This window comes from Haplochromis burtoni, unplaced genomic scaffold (genome assembly GCF_018398535.1).
Source record: "Haplochromis burtoni strain Fernald_Lab_line unplaced genomic scaffold, NCSU_Asbu1 Contig_14, whole genome shotgun sequence".
Lineage (NCBI taxonomy): Eukaryota > Metazoa > Chordata > Actinopteri > Cichliformes > Cichlidae > Haplochromis > Haplochromis burtoni.
Genome location: NW_024582375.1, coordinates 1,600,895 through 1,609,075, shown reverse-complemented (window position 1 = coordinate 1,609,075; position 8,181 = coordinate 1,600,895).

Sequence of the window (8,181 nt, the reverse complement as noted above, 5' to 3'; positions counted from 1 at the left end):
TTTTTTTGCACACCTCTGTTGCTTGTGAAGCTCGCACACAAGAATTTCACTCGCATGTACTGTACCAGTGTACCTGCACATGTGATGTGACAATAAAAGTGATTTGATTTGAATCTTCTGTCGAGGCTTTCCTTGCTAAACTGCTGAAGGAGTTATTAAAAGCTGCTTCACACTGCCTTTGTTCCTGTTCACAACAGTTTGACCAAGGTGATTAGAAAGAGAAAACTCCCTTTGTTGAGATGATAAATCCTTGTGTAATTAGCTTATTTATTACTGCTACATTAGCACAAGAATTTCTGCATGTGTTTGAAAAAAAGACTGCAACATTGTAACCAATCTCACAGCAGGTGACAGTTAGCCAGGCAAAGCTTGACCAGCACACAGTCTTTTAGCTAATCTCCCATCAGTCTCCTGGAAAATGGGATAATCAGCAATGTGCATGTGTGAAATACTAAAATATGCTTCAGGCTTTTTTTCCCCTCAGTAGAACATCAATAAGCCCACATATGATAAATGCAAAATTATAATTGTCAGGAAGTCACTGCTGACAATATCAAAAATGGGTGTAGCTGCTGTGATGTAACCTATTAGTTTTGGATTCCTCATTTTTAAGCTTCAGTATCAGCAACAAACCTTACCTTTTCAACCTTAAAGATTTTACTCACAGGCCAAATCTGCAATTTCAGCAGTATTAATGAGCTTTTTAATGCTGTAAATGTTTTTGACATGGAGGTCTGTATGAAATAATTCCCTTTTGTAGCCAGCTTCAAATGGAACCAAGGGTAACTGAAGTTTTTAGTACAAAAGGGCAGTAAACTACAAACTGGATACAAATTGGCAATATGAAATCATTTAAGACAGAACTACTCTGAGAGTAAGGAAAGTGAACACTTTCCTTTTGCTGTGATGCTAATTCGTGTTTTGGGCAAGCACTGCCTCCATGGTTGACCTGACAACACAACACAGAGTTTAATTCCCATGACAGTCTGATGAGATGTAATTATTGATTAGTGGTGCAACGGATGAAAAATCTCACGGTTTGGATCGGATTACGGTTTTAAGTCACGGATTGGATAAATTTTCGGATCAGCAAAAAAGAAAAAAAGACAAAATTTTAACATTTACTTATGAACTTTTCAACTCAAGACTCATTCCACGCAATTATATAAAAACAAATTAAGGTGCAATATAGGTCAGTACAGGGCTTTGTATCTACCACTCCGCTGTGATATAATGAGCGGTCACGTAGCTTTCCGTTGACCTGGAGGTCCACCTGTTTGTAGTTGGGCAACAGAAGATGCCTGGGACAGTTCAGCCGTAACTTTAAACTTTTCCTGCTCATACAGTACCTGGGTACAATATTGTCACTTAAGTGGACGCGCAACGGGATATCATAGCGTGGCTCAAGCACGGTCATCATAGTTTAAACCCCTTGTTTTGCACAACGGAATACGGCCTCCCGTCTGCAGCTAAACACTCCAGTAGCTTTTGTAATAGCTTTAGCCCGGTCGGATTGGGCAGCAAAGGGCTGCTTAAATGCCGCAAACTCCTCTGCTCCTCCACTTGGACCGCTAGCGCTGGCCATAACTACCGCTTGACAGACTGACCACGCGCACCATACACATACTTTTTTTTCTTTTTTTTTGAATCTTCGGATCACGTGCGTGCTGAACCGTGGAGTGGGATTGGTTCGGATTATGGATCAACCGTGATCAGTTGCACTACTAGCATTGATGGTGTCCCACCGCAAAAGAGCTGTGATGCTGGTGCATGTAGACAATAGAAAGCAAATAGCTTCTACAACTAAAAGATGGATATAGTAAGTAGAATGGCAGAATTGCAATGTTTGAACATTTTTTTGATGTGTATTTTTTCTACTTAAATTTAGAACAGCAGTTGAATTAAAATTGAATTTATATGCCTGCTCTTTATTATAATTTGTCATTTAAAGCATTGTAGTTATAATAAGCAATACTTTCACATAATTAGCCATATTGTTAAAAATTCATTGCACTCCACATACAGCATTCAACACAAAAACAAGTCAAAATTATTGCACTGCTACACAGACTCTATACAAGCAGTCTAAAATGGTCTCTCACATATAAATTCAGCGATTTTGAAATGGGAATTTGAGTAGCACACCGCTTTCATGTTGTCCTTTAAAACCCAACATCTGCTGCCATGAGGAACGAAAGAAGTCGAGGTAAGGGAAATATTATTACCCTTTATATCTTTGAGGAGGCAGGAGTCCAATCCAGCCACCTACCCTTGAGATATCGCAGAGACTGGTTGTTTATGGGGCCCTTGAGTGTCACTGCGAAAGTGACAGTGCAAAGGGATCCGCGGGCATGGCAATGAACTGTGTCCTTCTCCAGAGAGAGGGGTAAAGAGAGGCAATTTCTGGAATGATGGGTGCCGGAGATGATGCCCAATATGCTTCAGCTCTTTAGAATTTACAGCCTCTGCAGCACTGTGTAAACAGCTGGGGAGCAAAACGGGGCGCTCTGCAATTTCCTCCCCTGTCCATTTTTTTCCTCTCCTTTTTATAATGCTCAGTCGGCAATGTCCTTGAGAGAACATAATTTTAGATTTCTCTGGAGAAATACTTAGCTATAGTGCCTTGCCTATTGTTTAGATGCCAATATTGCAGTTTTTACTTGCGCATCCATCACTGGTGACAGAGCAGAATCGTTGTGCTAAATGTTTACAGCAGGGCATTGTTGCCCATATAAGCACGCAAGGGTTAAGAATACTGTTGTGTGCAGGTGTTTAATGGATAGTTGTGGATATGACAACAAGAAATTCACTGCTATCTTGATGGAAGGCCATTATTGTGAATCTTTTTTATGATGCCTGTCGGCTCAGAGAGTTCTCTGGAAGATGGAGACTGTTTGCCTTAGTACATCAAATATATAATACATAAGGAGAACTTAATATTAGGCAGCACAATTCACACCTCAGGCTCATTGTCTCGAGGTTTAAATTTATATATAGATATTTTCATTGTCTCCTCTTTGTCTGCATTCACCTTCACACCTGAAGGCTCATTTAAGGTAATCACCCTAAATCATGAGCTGGTTATAATCACCACTTTAGTATGCACTATGGACGGCTCGATTTTCATAATTGCTCACGATTCCTTTAAACTATCCGACTGATCATGACAACAATTCATGAAGAAAAATCTTATTGTCGTAAAAGGAACCCAATGTGCATTACTATGTGCTTGTGTGCCATTTGTTATTTATTGTGATTTTGCAATGGAATGAAAATAGATTTATAAATGGCTTGATCGCATAACTCCTGGAAAGAGCCTTTGCATTCTCTGACCTGGAAGCATACTGACCTTGGTGTTTAATCTTCTTTTACACTTGTGCAGGAAAAGTTTTGCTTTCTCTAGCGGAACTTTTAGAAAATGTAATAGCTGGTACATATTAGATTTAGTTCTTTCCACTTTTGTGCTCTGTAATTCTGTTAAATGCATAGTCTAGCTTTTTAAAGTTTACCTCCACCGCACAGAACCAGACCAGAAGTAGTGAAGTAAAGTGTATTAGGTGGTGGGAGGGAAAAAAAACAGCTTAAGATAAGATAAACTCAAACAGACTTATTCCTGGAGTGATTTCAGATAACACTGCAACATTCATCAGTTTTCTTTTACTTACATATTTTTCTCCTTGATACAAATACATTTACAACCAAGCTGCCTCTAAGAGCAAGCAATTGGTTACGGTGGGAAGGAAAGGCTTCCTTTTAATAGAAAGAAACCTCCAGCAGTCATCTGGTGGAGAGATGGAGGGAGACAGGACATAGATACACTGTGGAAAAGAGCAAGAGATCAAAACAAATTTACAATAAATCCTCTTCCAAAAAGTCCAGCAACTGTTCTTATCAGTTACCAGAAATTTACATGCTGTTGCTCTGAGATGTGTTGCTATGAAATTTAAGATGATCTAATATGTTTCCATTTTCTCACAGTTGGTGTGTTTTTGCTGTTCCATTGTAAACAAAATGTGGGTTTATGACATTTGCAAATCACTACATTCTGTTTATATACATCCTAAAAAAAACAAAACAAAAAACTTGATGTACTTTTTGTGAATATTTATTTTCCTCTTCTATTTATAAGTATTCTTGATATTTTTTTGCTCGGGGTTGCAAACATATACTAAAGGCCAAAAAAATTCACAAAGTCTCGAGTCTCACAGGTCAGCTCCCTGTTGGCAGCTGAAAGTGAGCTTGTGCCAGACATCTCGAGGACTGACCTCAAGAAAAATGCATCCCTCACTCTGGCCTGTGTGTCTCACTGGAGACCTGGATGCAGATTTCTGGCGGTAGCTGTAGAGCTCCTCACCTGCTGGTTTTAGCTCTTAGGTCTCAGAGGCCAAACAAGTGAACACATACTTAAAAATCAGACTTGTAGCAATTGAGCAAATTCTAGTTTTGTTCTGAAGAAGCCCAGTTGCTGCTGTAAGTTTGTGGCTGATGGTACACAGCCTGTACCCTACGCAGTGCAGAGAGGCATTATGCAAGGCATTGTGGATCAGGAAGTGGCTCTGTCCACCCACAGGGATGAATCTCAAGAGTGTGTGGATGCGAACAAGTCGTGTGTGTGGAGAGAGAATGAAATATGGTGGTGTATATTAACACTTTTTCCCCCTGTGCTGTAAAGGTTCTTGCACATTTCTGCTTGGTGCACAACAAAGACCCACTCAGTGACCCCTCACCTTCCATGTACTGCACAATAAAATGTTTAAGTAGCATACCAGCACCAGTAAACTCTAGCTGAATTGCCTCATATTTTCTGTGAAGCTCCACATCCTTGAAGATAAAATAACATTTAAGACTGCAGTAAACAGAGAGAACATGAGATTGAAAAATAAATCTGGGTGTTTTGCTGTTATACACATAAGAACCTTAACATATTGTTTACTTTTATTTTGCATTTTGTGTCATGATTCCCAGAATATGAGCTCTCTTTGGATAAATATCTACATTGCACCCTTGTTTATCAACTTTACTGTGTACTCACTATTGCAACCTTCAAACATTTCCATGCAGAGGGAGATGAGATCAAAAAATAATGAAAAACATAATGCATATTTCAGGCAGAGAGGCGAATGTGATGGAAATGCACGCTGATGATGATTCATGCACATAATGGATCGGGCATCCCAAATGAATGACTCCGTCGCGCAACAATTCAAAGTCATGTTGAGTTTCAGCATCAAACTGTCACCCATGGCTTTTAATTTCACATGTAGCCCCGAGCTGTGGCAGGAGATGTTTTACATCCAACACACCTAAAAATATGACAAAAAATAAACAAAAAAAATAAGGAAACTTATGAACTAGCTTTCTTTATTCTTCTCTTGTTCTGCTATAATACATGAAAGCGCTGGGTAAAAAGCTATCTTTACCCAACAGAAGGCTTTGTGCAAGTCCTGCACAAATGGCCACGCAGAGGGATTTGCAAATAGGCTACAGCTATTCCATTTGAAACTTTTGTGGTTTTGCCCATTAAAAAGATTATTTTTTAATTGCGGCTTTGAAAATACTTATTTATAATTTACCTGGGCGGCATAAATCTGAGCGAGCACAGACCCAAACTGCCTGTAATCCTGCGTGCTTGTTCAACTGAAGCATGGGGAAATTAAAACATGGCATTTTGTGGCTAGGCTGAATTATACGTTTATAAAAATCAGTAGGGGGGTAGGCGGGTGCCGCTCTTTATAATAAAAACACTGTTTTTCTTCACTGTACTGAAATAAGCACGGGATGTAACAAGGTGCAGGCATGCAGACTGCATGAATCTGCGTGCACTTTAACCTTGGGAATCCCTTTTGGGGATCACCAAATACCTTCACTCGCACGCTTTCATTCTGCTCACAGAAAGATTACCATTGCCTCCCGTGGAGGGAAAGGAATAGGAAAAAGATGGATACAAAGTGCTGGAGTTCATACTTGGACATTCCATTTCATATTCATAGAATGTATAGCCGCATTTTAGCAATGCGATTGGCAGCTATTTTTGCTTCGTCTATTTTACTTGAAAACTACAGACAGGACATTTCAATTAACAATGTTAAACAAGTGATAAGGTCTGTAAATTTATCTTAAACCAATATAAACATCTTTTATTTTATGTCACACCCATATATTAAAATTCTCCCTGCACATATTTTGCATTCTAATTAAGGGTGCTCCAAACAGCTTTAATAATTAAACACGATTGCAAGTGAATATGCATTATTTCACTGACAGAACAGAAGAAAGGACAACTATTTTGTAAGCTGTTTGTGTATTTACAACAGTGGCGGATGTGTTTGGCAAATGATGCACAAGTAAAAGTGCAAGATTAACAAGCAGTGTATCCCAGAAAGGGTTACATATCCTGCATCTTAATAAGTCCACGTTTTCCTTTTGTGAAAAAACATGCATGCTCGCAAAAACAAAAGAATGAACACAAAAGCGTGCAGAGACGCACGACTTGCACAAATGCACACTGACCTCATGCAATGAAATGTCATCTCTGATTAGCAGGCTGCATGTTTGATGTGTAAATATATTTAATCGGGATCTTATAATTATTTCCCCATTAATTATCATTGAAAAAACAAAGGATTTTTGTAAAGGAGTGGGTTTTTTTTTTAACTCATGTATTTCGTGTCCCCATTGTACTTCCTGCAACAAGAAGACACTGTTCACTGGAGTTTGCAGCTAACAAGGTCCCTTTGCAAGTAGTACAGCTCAGAAAATGCTTCCGGTAACAGAAAGTAAGGAGAAAAAATGAGAGAAATGTAAATTAGCTGGTGATTATGCATTCCTTCAAAGTAAATGAAAAAAAAAAACTGTAATTACCAGAAACAATGTCCTGGTTACTCTGGATAATCGACAGACCTCGACATCAGTCCTTTTCATATGGGGGTTATTTCTTCAGTGAATAAGACGCTTCAGTGAAAACCGAAGGTCTGTGGATTAACGGACCTATTTTTTTCTGGAAAGGCACACTGCAGAGCCTTTCAGATGTCACTTTCCAATGCTTTAAGCTTCCCCTAACAACATTACAGTTACTTTAATTGTATTCCTGTGGCACCAAGGAGGAAAAAACAGGCACAGTTGTTCAAAAATAAGCAAAGCTGTATTCTGACAGAGTTACTCCTCCATATGTGGCAGAGGAAAGATTTGCTGTAAAGGGATGGTGCCATCATAACACACATGCCAATCTTCACTGCCCACTGGGAGTTAAAATAACAGTGTATTTGTTTAAAACTGCAGACCCAGATATGGACTTCACAGGTGTAAAAATAGAAACAAATAAAAAAAGAAAACCGAGAACTGATGATGCACTGAGCATTTCTTTATCGCACATCTTTTTTGATTTTCTTTACACATCATTACTGTATTCAATCATTAGCAATTACTAAACTCTGCTGCTCTCTAGTTTGCCTTTTGTCCTGTCTTTTGTTGCTCTCTTCAATTTCCAAACCAGTTTTGGGTGTGATGTGTTACAAATTAAAATTTTTAACCGTAACCACATTACATTTTTCAATGAAGCATTACTGTACTAAATTCTGTAATTAAATTACTGTTAAAATTATGTCGTTGCCCACGTTATAAAGATTCTTCAATTACCTGAATGGCAAGCAGATTGAAAGACAAACAAATAAAAAAAAAACATGCTCTTTTTTCTTTCGGCAGACTTGCATCACAATCAACTGACTTCAGTCCATCTATGCGAGAAGGAAAATGGTGGAATTGTAGAACCATTAAGGAACGGAGACATTAAATTTATTTTTATTGCACAAAAAGACAAGAGCACTATGGTAAAATGCAAACTGTGTTCAGGACAGAAACAACTGCATCACATTACGAACACAACTTCAGCTCTTTGCAAGCACCTGCAAAGATAGAGTACCAATGGGTAACCCCTTTCTTGGCTAGCTTTGCTAACACAAAGTAACAAGTAATGTGTAATAGATTACTATTTTGAATAACAACTCCAAAACACTGCCTCCAACTGGTCAACTGGACAGACAGCTGCCCCAGCCTGGTTCTATATAATAATAATAATAATAATGGATTGGGGTTATAGCGCTTTTCAAGGCACCCAAAGCGCTTTACAATTCCACTATTCATTCACTCTCGCATTCACACACTGGTGGAGGCAGCTATGGTTGT